Raw genomic sequence first — 13974 nt, 5'->3', positions numbered from 1 at the left:
CCATATCCCCCTACGCCGGCGCTGCCTGGTGTATGTCGTTTTTTTTAACGCACACCAGACGGCGCCGGCGGCTAACGCCGGCTAACGTCATTCAATAAATACGGCGTTAGCGCAGTTTTGCGTCAAAAAGTATAAATATGGGCCCAAGAGTTCAGAGAAGGCACACGAAGACTTTTTTTTTTTTCCTTTTAAGGTTCAAGCTTGAACAACCACCCGCTGTAAATAGGGTTACCTATATGGCGGTGGTGGAAATCCTCAGTACCACGAACGTCTCCGTATACGGAACTGAGGGATCATTATATTATATGAGACCGAGATATGCCGGTGGACCCAAAAATTAGAGCCTGACCAAACGTTGGCGGTGCCATGTCGCGTAGGCTCTCATTATCCTAATGAGACTACTGGATTTTGAGCGGCAAGATCGTCCACAGTGTGGGGGACTAAGTCTGACCCACGGTGAAGGACCCTTGCCACTCTAAATCCGGGTTTTGCTCTGGCCAACTAGCAGTGCCTCATCTCTCCCAAGAGGAAGAGACAATTGGGCAGCCGAGCACATGACATCTCAGGCCCATATTTATACTTTTTGACGCTAAACTGCGCTAACGCAGTTTAGCGTCAAAAAATTTAGCGCCGTCTAACGCCATTCTGAAGCGCCATGCGGGCGCCGTATTTATGGAATGGCGTTAGCCGGCGCAAGCAGACCGGCGCTGCCTGGTGTGCGTGGAAAAAAAACACGTAGACCAGGCAGCGCTGGCGTTGGGCAAAAATGACGTTAGGGCGTCTTAAAATGGGGCAAGTCAGGTTGAGGCAAAAAAATCGCCTCAACCCGATTTGCGCCATTTTTTTACGACGCCCAGACGCCATTTCATGACTCCTGTCTTAGTAAAGACAGGAGTCATGCCCCCTTGCCCAATGGCCATGCCCAGGGGACTTGTGTCCCCTGGGCATGGTCATTGGGCATAGTGGCATGTAGGGGGGCACAAATAAGGCCCCCCTATGCCACCCAAAAAAAATTAAAAAATATAAAAAATTATACTTACCTGAACTTACCTGAATGTCCCTGGGGTGGGTCCCTCCATCCTTGGGTGTCCTCCTGGGGTGGGCAGGGGTGGCAGGGGGGGTCCCTGGGGGCAGGGGAGGGCACCTGTGGGCTCATTTTGAGCCCACAGGCCCCTTAATGCCTACCCTGACCCAGGCGTTAAATAGTGGCGCAAATGCGGGGTTTTTTGACCCGCCAACTCCCGGGCGTGATTTTGCGGGAGTATAAATACGACGCATTTGCGTCGCCGTCATTTTTTTAGACGGGAACGCCTTCCTTGCATCTCATTAACGCAAGGAAGGCGTTCACGCAAAAAAATGACGCTATTTGCCAATACTTTGACGCTAGACGCGTCTAACGCCAAAGTATAAATATGGCGTTAGTTTTGCGCCGAATTTGCGTCGAAAAAAACGACGCAAATTCGGCGCAAACGGAGTATAAATACGAGCCTCAGTACTTCCCAGGGAAGTCGTGGTCACTCAGGTCACAACCGGTTCTCTCATACACAGTGCAGTCTCATATATAAATGACAAAGGCAGTTTAGGTTTTAAAGATTGGTTTAATAAAACAACTGCTTTTTAGATAGCAAAGCGTGAACTGCAATAACCTGAACTATACAACACAGTAGGATTAATAGTAACGATGAGAGTGAAGCACAAGAATTAGGCTATCATAGTGCAACTAGATTATGTTCGCTCTAAGTTATAGTCTGAGCACAGCAAGTAAAGCTCTAAGCCTGCCTTTCAGGTTCCCCCGGGAGGACATCAACCCTCATACCTGAGCAAAGGCCTGTATTGTAGGTTCCTGTTCGGAATCTCCCTCTGACGTGTACTAGGACCAGAAAGTGTTTTTTATAACTAACATGCAGATGTTCTAGGGAAATGTCCCTACGTAAGGATGTGTATTTTCAACAAACACTAGAGACTAAACTTCTACCACGTTGTCCGGCAATGTACCAGACTGTAGCCTTGACTGAAGCACAGAGTGAGCAATAATGCATTGTTTGAGAACACAGTGCTGAAGTAAGCTAAACAGTGTGATAGAATGAAATAAAAACAAGACAGTGAAACTGGTTATTGTAAAATAACAGTGCAAGGTTGAATAAAATGTATATAGAGCAAGTGCACAGATGCCTAATACGTTAAACTAATGCGCATGAAGCTATATTAAAAATGGCTACAGTACGACCTGCGCTCCAGAACCAAGGAGAGGGTTTTGGAGCGCATAAGGGGGATGAGGGGCACCGGAGGAGGCTCATCCACCGTACCACCACCCACAGCCCTGGAAAGCATGGTGGAGCAGACACTGGAGCCAGAGGCCGTACTTGGCATGGGAAAACTGGACAGTTCAGCGCCTGGGACATCAAAAAGTGAGTATCATGAGATATGCTTTGACACCCACAAATGCAGTATACACAGTATCCCAGTACACAGCAGCAGACACCACCAGACTAGCTCCATTCCAGTCTAGCAACCTCTAGAATAGTGCATTATGGGCAATGTAGTACAGTAGTCCAAATATACGCAAATGTTTATTATGAGGCATAAAACAGATGTGCGAGACTGACAGCGTATCCCCTATGTCCTACAGGTCTCCCACAAGACACCCCCAGCAGCGACATGACGCAGGGAGAGAAACATGGGCCTGACCCACTGCAGGAGGCTGCCGGTGACATAGCAGGGCGCAGCAGAACACCACCAGGGTCCATGGAAGATCCAACGCAGGTCATGGGGGCAGCAGAAATAGCACCAGGAGAGGCGCACAGAGCCACAAGCCGGAGCAGTGCGCAGACACCGGCGCAGAGTTCAGTCGGTACCCAGGATGATGTAGGAGAAGCAGAGTTTGTGGGCTTGGAGGCATCGCTCATTCAGGGTCAGCGCCTGCAAAATAGACAATTAAGGTCCATCAACAGAAACCTGAACAGACTGCAGAGCACAATGACACATGGGATGGCAACCACATAAACCAACATCTGGGGAACTTAACACAGGCCATTGAACATTTGGTGACTGAACTTGTGGCAGACAGAGCACAGGCAAGGCGCAGGGAGCACCACACTGCTGCACGCTTTGATAGACTGGCAACATCTATTGGGCGTCTTGCCACTAATCCAACATGCCTGTCAAGTGAGCCTCCAGGTGTAACTTGGGCATTTCGTAGGGGATGTGGCGCGAGGACTTGGCCGCATCAGCCATGCGGTGGACCTTATGGAGAGCCAGGCAGGCTGCAAGGGGCACAGGGGAGACCCCGCAGGACAGCGAGAAGGGGTCAACCATAAGTAGTGTTTCTACCAGCGAGTCCCGTGTGCTGCGGAGTAGCAGTGCACAGCAGGAGTCAGGGGACCCACCAGAAATGAGCCATGGTGGCTGCAATAGGAGGAGGGTGTAAGCCACCAAACCGTGAATAAGGCACATGAATTTAATGTGTCTGAAATGACATTTAACAAATCATGACTGTGACATACAGCAATATTCTATCTTTTACATAGTTTAGAAATAAAAAGGTTTTGTTTGTTTCACTACACAACTGGACTATGTGTGTCTGACATTAGTGAGTGTGGTCACGGTTGCCACGTACCTGCCAAAGTATTGGGTTGCAATGTGGTTCCGTCTCTGTCTGCCCTCATTTTCAATGCTTCTATCCCCAGGCTATTGGTGTGGTAGCTCTTGCTCCTCATCATCCGTGTCTGTGTCTTCAGGGGTGTGATGTAGCCCACGTCTGGTGGCAATGTTGTGTAGGATGGCACAGGCAGAAACTATCTTGCATGCTGTTTCTGGGGCATACTGGAGTGCACCTCTACTTTTGTGGAGGCATCTGAATCTTGCCTTTAACAAGCCAAAGGTCCCCTCCACGACAGTTCTGGTCCGCCGATGTGAACTGTTATATCGCCTCTCGTTCTGATTGCCAGGTGTTAGGTATGGGGTGAGTATCCATGGTCTCAGGGCATATGCACTGTGACCTGTTTGACAAAAAAGGCAATTTAGCAGAGCATCACAGGGTTACACAGTGGCCTCTATGTATGGCTTCAGGGTGTAGTCAGCAATACCTAATAGATATCCGTCTCCAAACTCCCAACGGTCTAGGCGTTGGTGTATCCCACTGTGCCTGAAAATGTATGAGTCATGTGTAGTCCCTGGATATTTAGCTACAATATCAGTAATGACATGGGCGTCACATACCACCTGGATGTTTAGTGAGTGGGTATATTTCCTATTGTGGAACACATATTCCAGATTTTCAGGTGGGCAAATTTGTATATGTGTCCCGTCCACACACCCTATGACATGGGGGAAGTTGGCAATTCTGTAGAAGTCCAACTTGGTGCTGTTGATTTCTGCCTCATTCCTGGGTGGGTATATATCTGGACATGTGTGTGAGTATGCCATCTAGGAAAGATCTGAAGAATCGTGAGAGTGCACTTTGGGATACCCCACCTGCCACAGCAATCACCCACTGAGAGCTACCCAAGGCCAAGAGGTGCAGTGAGCATAGCACTTGCACATGTGTAGGGATGGCGCTGCCGTGCATTTTCTGTCGATCAAGCTGAGGATTCAGTAGTTCAATTAATTCTAAGATTGCAGCACTGCTCAGTCTATATTTGTCATATATCTCCTCCTCAGTTTGTTGGAATAGTGTCTGCCTGGCTCGGTATATCCTCTCCTGTCTCTGCCTCCTCCTCCTCTGCTGGGCGGCCTGGATTCTCCTCCTCCATGCTATCACATTCTGTTCAGCCAATTTGAGTCACCCAGATGCCTCCTGGGTCTCCTTTTATACTTTGGTTCTGTTTACCACCTGCTCTGAATCAGTGATAATCTGGATGTGCAAAATGGGCTTTTTGCGACTAGTTGCAATTTGTGACTAGCTTTTGCATATGGTTTGAGACTCGCTAATTGCGACTTCCTATTTGCGGATCGCAAAATCAGGTGCAATTTTTGCGAGTCGGTAATGGGTCGCATCGTTATTTGCATTTCGGAAATAGGATTTTTGCATCCCATTTCAGATTTTGTGAGGTCACAAATAGCAAATTGGGCCATTTGCGACTCGCAAAACTTAGCTACATCTGTCCCAGTGTTATGTACGAACATTCACAATTCACCACCAACTCAAAGTTGGTGTTAACCCATTCACAAATGGGATGAGGACCGAAAGGGACCTCTTCCCCTCTGAGAATGTTTAAAAAAAATGAGTAGGCGTGAGTCCAAGGGCCACTGCCTACTCTTAAAGAAAATGAAACATCAAAGTTTTATTTTTTGTTATTAATCACATCCCATTTCTTTAAGGAAAATGGGCTGCAAAAAAAAAAAAGACTGCAATCAAAGATATGGTGGTCTGCTGACCCAAGAAGGCTCCATCCTTGTGATGGCGGTGAATCCCAGTGGGTCACAAATTACTCCTTATCTCTTTAATATTGTGAGAAATGTATATTTCCAACCCATTACTAATCACTAATGAAAATCAAGAGTTTTACACATTAAGAATAGCAGATTTCTAATTGTGATCCACAAAAAATCGCAATTAGCTAATGGCTATTCCTATTTTCATACATTTAGGCCTTAGTCATTTTTTTCTGGAAGTGAAAATCCTTCAAAGGTTCAAGGCAGCAGGTGCATGTTGAAGTCCTCTTTAAGTCAGATGGGTAATGGATGAAGTCCCAAAGAATCCATTTATTTTGGTGGGAACAATATCCTGACGGGGAGAAATGTAAATTTCACCCCCACAGCTGATTGCTGGTTTGATGCTTTTGGTACCATATTCTGGTCAAGATTTTTACCTAATGACTGAGGGCCTGACTCATGATTTCTTTGCACCACCGTTGTATCTCTTTTTGTAAAGCAAACGCAGCCCAAGCCTTTAAATTATATCTATGAGGTCATGAAAAGCCATTTAGCGTAGCTTTGAATGTCCTCATAGATATGGGGTAAGTCAAGGCATCACAAATCACTGTGTTGCCCTAATCTGATTTGAGAAGCATTCCATGAGCACTCCGGTGAGTGTACCCATGTAACACAAATCTCCAGATTTACAGGATCTTGCAAACCTGGTGATGTACCAAAACCTTATTGTCTCCACAGGGGAAGCGCAACAAGGAGAAATGTTTCTATTTATTCTCAGTTTGTCCTCTATGTGTGCTGCATTCTGCATTTTTGTATTGGCCACCCTAAGTGGGAAGGGTATGCCCAAACTTGGGTTCTATACTTGCTATGCCACCAGATTCAAGTTATCATGGCTGATAAGGGGTGACATTCACGAAAAAGTTTGTATCCGGTCTGGAGAGGACCAGGCCTAGCAGTCCAGGATGGACTGTTCAAATGGGGAACAGGGACATGACTGATTTCCATTTGGTTTGGGGAGCTAAAAAATGTATGGATTTAGGCCTAGATCTGTGACTGGGGGTGAATTTTTGACGTTGTTCAGCATTCCATCCATCATCAGTTTTTTTGCACTTTTAGAAAGTTGGCAGTTTCTTACTTTAAATCATCTAGGGCCAGATGTAGCAAAAATCCAAATTGCGACTTGCAATTTGCGAGTCCCTGCGACTCGCAAATTGCAAGTCGCAATTTGGTATGCAGAAAGGTGTCTCAGACACCTTCTGCAACTCGCAATGGGGTCGCAAAGACCCACCTCATTAATATTAATGAGGTGGGTCGCAGTTTGCGACCCCATTGCTAGTATGGGCACTCAAGGGATGGTGGCCTGCTGGAGACAGCAGACCACCATGTCCGTGACTGCTTTTTAATAAAGCGTTTTTTTTTTTCTAAGTGCAGCCCGTTTTCCTTAAAGGAAAACGAGCTGCACTTTGAAAAAAAAACCGAAACCTTTAGTTTCGGATTTTTTCAGGGCAGGTAGTGGTCCATTGGACCACTGCCTGTTCTGAAAAAATATTTTTTTTTCCAGTCACAAAGGGGAAGGGGTCCCTTGGGGACCCCTTCCCGTTTGCGACTGGGTTACCATCCACTTCAAGTGGATGGTAACTGCGATTCCATTTGCGACCGCGGAATTGAATTGCATTGCGAGTCGCAAATAGGAAGGGAACACCCCTTCCTATTTGCGAGTCGGAAATGCATTTTGCGAGTCGTATCCGACTCGTAAAATGAATTTCTGCATACCGGTGAGGCTTTTGTGCCTCGCAAACGGCGTTTTTCGCCGTTTGCGACTTGCAAACACTTTGCTGTATCTGGCCCCTAGTGCCTTCTGCTGCTCTTTGAATGCTTGTCTGGGTAGGTGACAGCTGGGCTCTTGTGCATTTCCTCCAGACAGCTACTCACAAAGGGAGCTTACTGTGTGCACTTCAAAGGCCTCTCTTTGTAGTGTCTCCCCCCCTGTCGCACCACTGAGTAGAAGAACTGGACTTCTGACCCAACCTAATCAGTACACTTTTGGACCTGAGGACATTCTGCCAGCCTGTTGTGCTGCGGAAGGGACTGATACTCAGCCAGAACTCTGCGGGACCTTGCTGTGCCTGACCTTCTGCCTGCTTCTTTCCTTGCTGGGAGTGTGAAGGACTGGCTCTGCATCTCTACATCCCCAGAACCAAACTGACTCCAACGGCTTGCTTTCTTGCCTCCTATTGTGAAATCCAAGGGACATCAAAGACTTCACTCAACTCTGCTATAGGTTCTGTACTCTGCCATTGTGAATCCTACCCTTCTAAGTAGCACCAATCCAGTCCCGGGCCCTTGGAAGTGGGTTCTGCAGCTGTCTATACAGAAACCCACACATTGCTGCCACTATGCCAATCAGAACCACAGCATCTCTCCTGAACTCTGAGGCATTGCCGCTGCCACTAAGGGCAAAGATAACACAGCACATACTGCATGCTCAGAACTGGTGCGTTGCCCTCAGTCAGGACTCTTTGCATCTCTGCCTGCAAAGCTTGACAATGACACATCACCTGTATCGCAAAGGGTTCAATGCCATGATACCTCTCAAGGACACTGCTTCAATGACTGTGCTGGCGCAATGATGATGCAGCCCTGACTGCATAGATCGGAACTGACGCATCGCCTTTACACCTGCTCCTCACATCAAATCTTCGACGTCGACGCAACCCTCTACACATGGTATGTTTTCTTCAGACAAGGTTGGTCTCTGTAGCTGGCCATTGCTTCTTCATGGTCAGCCTGAACTTTTGGATTTACACCTTCCAGCGCAACCAGATAGCCCGGATGGTGCTTTAAGTTTCTATGCACTGTATTTGCAGATATTCTTTAACAATTCATATCTTGACTTCTACTTTTTGGATTTTTGTTGGTTTGGTCTAGATTTGCTCATTACATTAAATACAATTTACCAAACCTGGTGTGGATTATTTCTGTACGGTATTGTCACTATTGTACTGTTTTAAGTGTTCCACAAATACTTTACACATTGCAGGTTAAGCTACTCCTGCCTGCTCTGTGCCAAGATACAAGAGGGTGAACAAGAATAATTTGCTGTGTAACTGGCCTACCCTGACTAGTGTCACAAACCCCTCATTTGCCCTCTATACAGTGGGTCTGGTGCACATGATTCATGTGGTATTTCCCCTGTGGCAATGCATGCCTCCTGTGACACCAGTATAAACACCCCTCATGCCTCATGGTCTCACTACACTTAACCCTTTGGCAGGTCCCTTGTCATAGCACATGAACCCATTAGAACATTCTGGTAACTGTTGTGCAATTAGTTTTTCAGTTTTGCACACTTGTGAAGAATAGACATGTTTCCTGTTTATTGGTTCCAACTGCCATGATCTACTGACCCCATGTGCTAATGTTAATTGATTTCACCTGCTTCTGTTTCATGGTTCCAACAGCCATGATCTATTGACTCCACCCGCAAATGTTAATTGATTGCACCTGTTTGGTTTAAAGTTCATAACCATCAGGCTGACAGGTGTTCTCTCTCAGGGTTCTTTGGAACCTCCCTGTCTCCCTTTCAGCCACACCCATAGATTATTTAAACCACAGTTGAAACTTGAGTCAGTTTTTGGACACATTCCTGCCTCGAGCAAGAATCATCGCTGCACTCACCTCCTGAGTTGACCAGATTCCTTCAGCACTACAGTCTTCCTCAGCCCAAGTCTCTCTGCAGCACCTGGGATCCTGACGTCATCAATGTTTCTGTCATCCTCACTTCCAGTGTGGTGATTCCTCTTCCTTTTTGGCTCCCTGAGCTACAGCTACAAGGACTTTCTTTGGATTCCAGTTTTAAGTAGGAGATACAGGGCTAAGTACTTGCCCCCTGGTCCCTGGTTAGTGCACACTAATCTTTAGATTAGGCCCAAGACTATCAATAAGACTGAGTTCTGATTAGAAAAAGTTTGCTTCCTGGAAATCGGACACTACCTGTTTCAATTGCTTATCATTCTGAGCTCCTTTACTGAGTGGACACTCTGGACCTGAATTAGATCAGTACTGAAATCCACCCAGCAGTAATTCTTGACAAATTGCTGTAATTAGAACAAGGGAGGACTTATTAGACTGCACTACATATGTATATAAACTTGTACATAGAACTGTATGTAAAATGATTGTTGGGAGTGCTAGAAGGCACAGCCTTAAATCTTTAGTTGTACCTGATCTCATGCCTGTAAGTGTACAATATATTATGAGTAACTACAAAATTGCTGTATGCTGGGAACTGTTCCTAACGTATTCTTGTTTTTTTTTAAATTGTCTATTGTTACAGCTGTTAGCCTTACAATAGGTGAAAGACAATGCACATAAAAATGGCAACACAATAACAAAACATTTGATTACATCCTAGAAGCATAAACACATATATAAAATGTTCTACAAGTAACAGCACAGCCACGCACAAACTCGCTAAGACAATCGACTAATACATAGAAGCAAGCATAATAAAGTACATATGATTGTCTAAACGCTACAACAGGACATAGAATGCCTGGCTATAGACATGTGCAGTGGCCAACCAGATTACCAGTGCATACCCAAGTTGTACAAAAAGTGCTTGTGGGTAAGAGTGTTTTAAAGGGAAAAGTGCTTATTCATAGGGCGTTTGATGCTGGCAACTAATATTCTTAACATCTGTGGGGTCAATAACATCCGCTCAATGAAAGCAATAACAATGCCTAATTCCGTCTTGCACAATCACCCAGCCCAGGGGGAGGGTACTGAAAGCGAGAGGATTTCTTTCAGTTCAGTCAGACTCAGCTTAGTTGGCAGTTCTCTCAACCAAGGCCATGCGGCCCATATGTAAGACGCTATGGAGTGGTATGCACTGAAGTCACCAGGCCTAGAGCACTATGCAAATGCAGCTTTGGTGCACTTTACCCTGCAGGACTTGAAAATGGGCCTAGAGCCACAACCGCTGAGCAGACTGAGCCGCTGAGCAGACTGCAGTCACAGTGCTCTAGCCCACCTGCTAGCCTGCAAGTGTGAGTTAGATAGTCCCTTGTCAGCAATATACTCAAGCTATACTTCATGTACAGGGATCACTTCAGTTCAGGATATATCAGATAGCTGGTGCATTTTTAAAATAATTCCTTAGGACTGATTCTGACCTAAGATATTGATATAACCTCATCTGCTTGTATTTGCGGTACCAGGCCTTGATCTGTTCCGCAGTATCCTGCCTCACTCTACTATGTTCCACCCGTAGGGCCTCTAGCTGAATCTCTCCCAAAATGTTTTCACATGGGACACCAACAAACACCCCTCAGGACCACCACTCGAGGTGGGTTCTCGGGTACACTGTTAACCTTGGGTTACGTACCAACGTTACCCAGAAGAGTGCTGGCCTTAAGGCTGCTATTACCGGTGTGAGGTTGAGCTCTGCACAAAGTGCCTTTAAGGGGGTTCCTGATCCCAGCATCAGCAACGTTCTTAAAAAATTGGTCTTGTCCACTTTTAATGCACTGGTATTCTCATGCCCCCAGTGCTCTGCCCCTTTAAGTGCTGCGCCCACTGCCTCTTGGGTATATATTTGCAGGATGATACTAATCCTTGTAGCACATGCCTTGTGCCTAAACTTCAGTAGTGCCCCAACCACTTGCTTCGGTACTATAGATACCTTTCGTGCATGGCTATCCCAGTACAGGTTACCTGCAAACCGTATACCCAAGTAGGCAAAATACTTAACAATTTCAATAGACGAATCATTAATCACTTGTTTCCACCAAGGGCTAGGGGAGGGCCACTGAACCATACTCATCATCTATTACTATTTATGGACAATGGTTTTTCCTCAGAATATGTTGCAAATTGACTAAGTAATCTGCAAGTTGCATTTTCCGAACACACCATCAGTAAGGCATCATCTGCTAATAGTAATATTGGAACTCTCCTACTAGCTATGGTGGGAACATCTAGCTATTCTTCTAGAAGGTAGTCATCCACATCATTCAAAAGGAGATGTAAAAGTAGTGGCACCAGCAGACTACCTTGCCAGACACCCTTTTCCACCTTCCCTGCTCCATGAAGGAGGGACAGCTGGTGTTAATTAGTGGGACAACCCTGGTTGCCCTTACTGAAAATCTTTCTTCTTTTCTTTTCTGTGCACTACTTCCACATCAACACAAAAGGTCAGGTAGTTCAGAACTTCTTATACAGTGTCGCAAAGGAAGCAGAAAAGGGTCAGCCATACAAGTCTATCTTTTCTTATTTTGTCCCAGCCCCCCTTCCCCTTTACGGAAGCCTCTTATTTAACCCCTTCGTTGCCAGGCCCTTTCCCCCTCAGGTGCCGGTGACTTTTTTTTGGGCTATTTGGGGCAGTTCGAGCTTTGGCCCTCATTACTTTTTGTCCACATAACCTACCCATGCCAAATTTGCATCTGTCTTTTCCAACATCCTAGGGATTATAGAGGTACCCAGAGTTTGAGGGTTCCCCTGAAGGAGACCAAGAAATTAGGCAAAATACAGGAAAAACGTTGGCTTTAAAAAAAAAAAAAACAATAGGAAAAAAGGGCTGCAGAAGAAGGCTTGTGTTTTTTCCCCTGAAATGGCACCAACAAAGGGTTTGCGTTGCTAAAATCCCCATCTTACCAGCTTTCAGGAACAGGTAAACTCCAATCAGAAAACCACATTTTTCAACGCAATGTTGGCATTTTACTGGGAAATACCCAATTTTTACTATTTTTGTGCTTTTAGTCTCCTTCCAGTTAATGACAGAAATGGGAATGGAACCAATGCTGGAACCCAGAAAACTAAACATTACAAAAGTAGAAAACATTCTTAATTTGCCAAGGGGTCATTGCTTAGATCCTACAAGGTTTTCCAACAGAAAATAACAGCTAAAAAAAAAACATTTTTAAATTGAGGTGCAAAAACAGCTAATTTTCTTCACGTTTTACTCTGTAACTTCTTCCTGCAATGTCAGATTTTTGAAAGCAATATACCATTACATCTACTGGAATCTTCTGGTTGCGAGGATTTACAGGGCTTGTAGGTTCATCAAGAACCCTAGTTACCCAGAGCCAATAAATGAGCTGCATCTTGCAATGTGTTTTCATTGTATACTGGGTATTCATTTGGTGAAATATAAAGACTGAAAAGTAGGTATCAAGGAAACCTTTGTATTTCCAAAATGGGCACAAGATAAGGTGTTGAGAAGCAGTGGTTATTTGCACGACTCGGAATTCTGGGATCCCCATGCTAGCATGTGAACTACAGGGCATTTCACAAATAGATGTCTTTTTTACACACTGTCTGACATTTGGAAGGAAAAAATGCAAAGAAAGACAAGGGGAAATAACACTTGTTCTTCTATTCTGTGTTCCCCTAAGTCTCCTGATAAAAATGGTACCCCACTTGCATCGGTAGGTATAATGCCTGCTACAGGAAATGCAACATGGACATATCACTTTTTTGCATTGAAAACTGATGTGTTTTTTGCAGTGCCTAGCTGTGGATTTTGGACTCTAGGGGAATCCAAGATTGGATGACTTGTGGGGCTCTCACCAGGTTCTGTTACCCAGAATCCTTTGCAAACCTCAAAATGAGGCTAAAAAAACACTTTTTCCTCACATTTCGATGACAGAAAGTTCTGGAACCTGAGGGGAGCCACAAATTTCCTTCCACCCAGCGTTCCCCCAAGTCTCCCGATGAAAATCATACTGCACCTGTGTGAGTAGGCCTAGTGCCTGTGACAGGAAATGCCCCAAAACAAAACATGTACACGTCTCATTTTCTCAAAGAAAACAGAGCTATTTTTTGTAAAGTGCCTAGCTGTGGATTTTGGCCTCTAGCTCAGTCAGCACCTAGGGAAACCTACCAAACCTGTGCATTTTTCAAAACTAGACACCTGGGGGAGTCCAAGATGGGGCGATTTGTGAGGCTCTCACCAGGTTCTGTTACCCAGACTCCTTTGCAAGCCTTAAAATTTGGCATAAAACCTTTTTCCTCACAATTCGGTGACAGAAAGTTCTGGGATCTGGGAGGAGCCACAAATTTCCTTCCACCCAGCGTTCACCAGGTCTCCTGATCAAAATGATACCTCACTTGTGTGGGTGGCTCAGGTCCCTGCGACATAAAAAGGCCAAAAACCTGTAGAGCTGAGGGGGTAGCACAGCAGGTTGATAAGCACATATTTTTCTTTTATACATTTTTAGGCTAATTCTGCTTTGGGGACTGTGACGGGCCGGGCTGCCAAGCCTGTCCATGAAGGCAGCATGTGCTGACGCTGCCGACTTCAACCCGGAACCGGAAGACGGAACCACCAGTCCCTTGGGACTTCTGGGGCTCAAGGGGCAGCGGCGAACCGTTTGCGCGCCCGAGAGCGTAGAAAAGGAGAAGACCTCGGCAGACAGCGGAGAGAGCGCGGAAGAGGCAGGAGAGATGAGGAAGGAAGACAGACGGTGGTCACAGCAACTGCTGAAGATCCAGAACACGAACGGAGGCGGGAACCAGATGGAGAGAGCCCCGGAGATATACACAGTTCTGACAGCGGTGCAGGAGGTGCACCGCAAAGTTTCCAGACACGCTTCAGGAGAA

The sequence above is a fragment of the Pleurodeles waltl genome, chromosome 9 (genome assembly GCF_031143425.1).
Source record: "Pleurodeles waltl isolate 20211129_DDA chromosome 9, aPleWal1.hap1.20221129, whole genome shotgun sequence".
In the NCBI taxonomy this organism is placed as follows: Eukaryota; Metazoa; Chordata; class Amphibia; order Caudata; family Salamandridae; genus Pleurodeles; species Pleurodeles waltl.
This window is presented reverse-complemented; position numbering follows the sequence as displayed.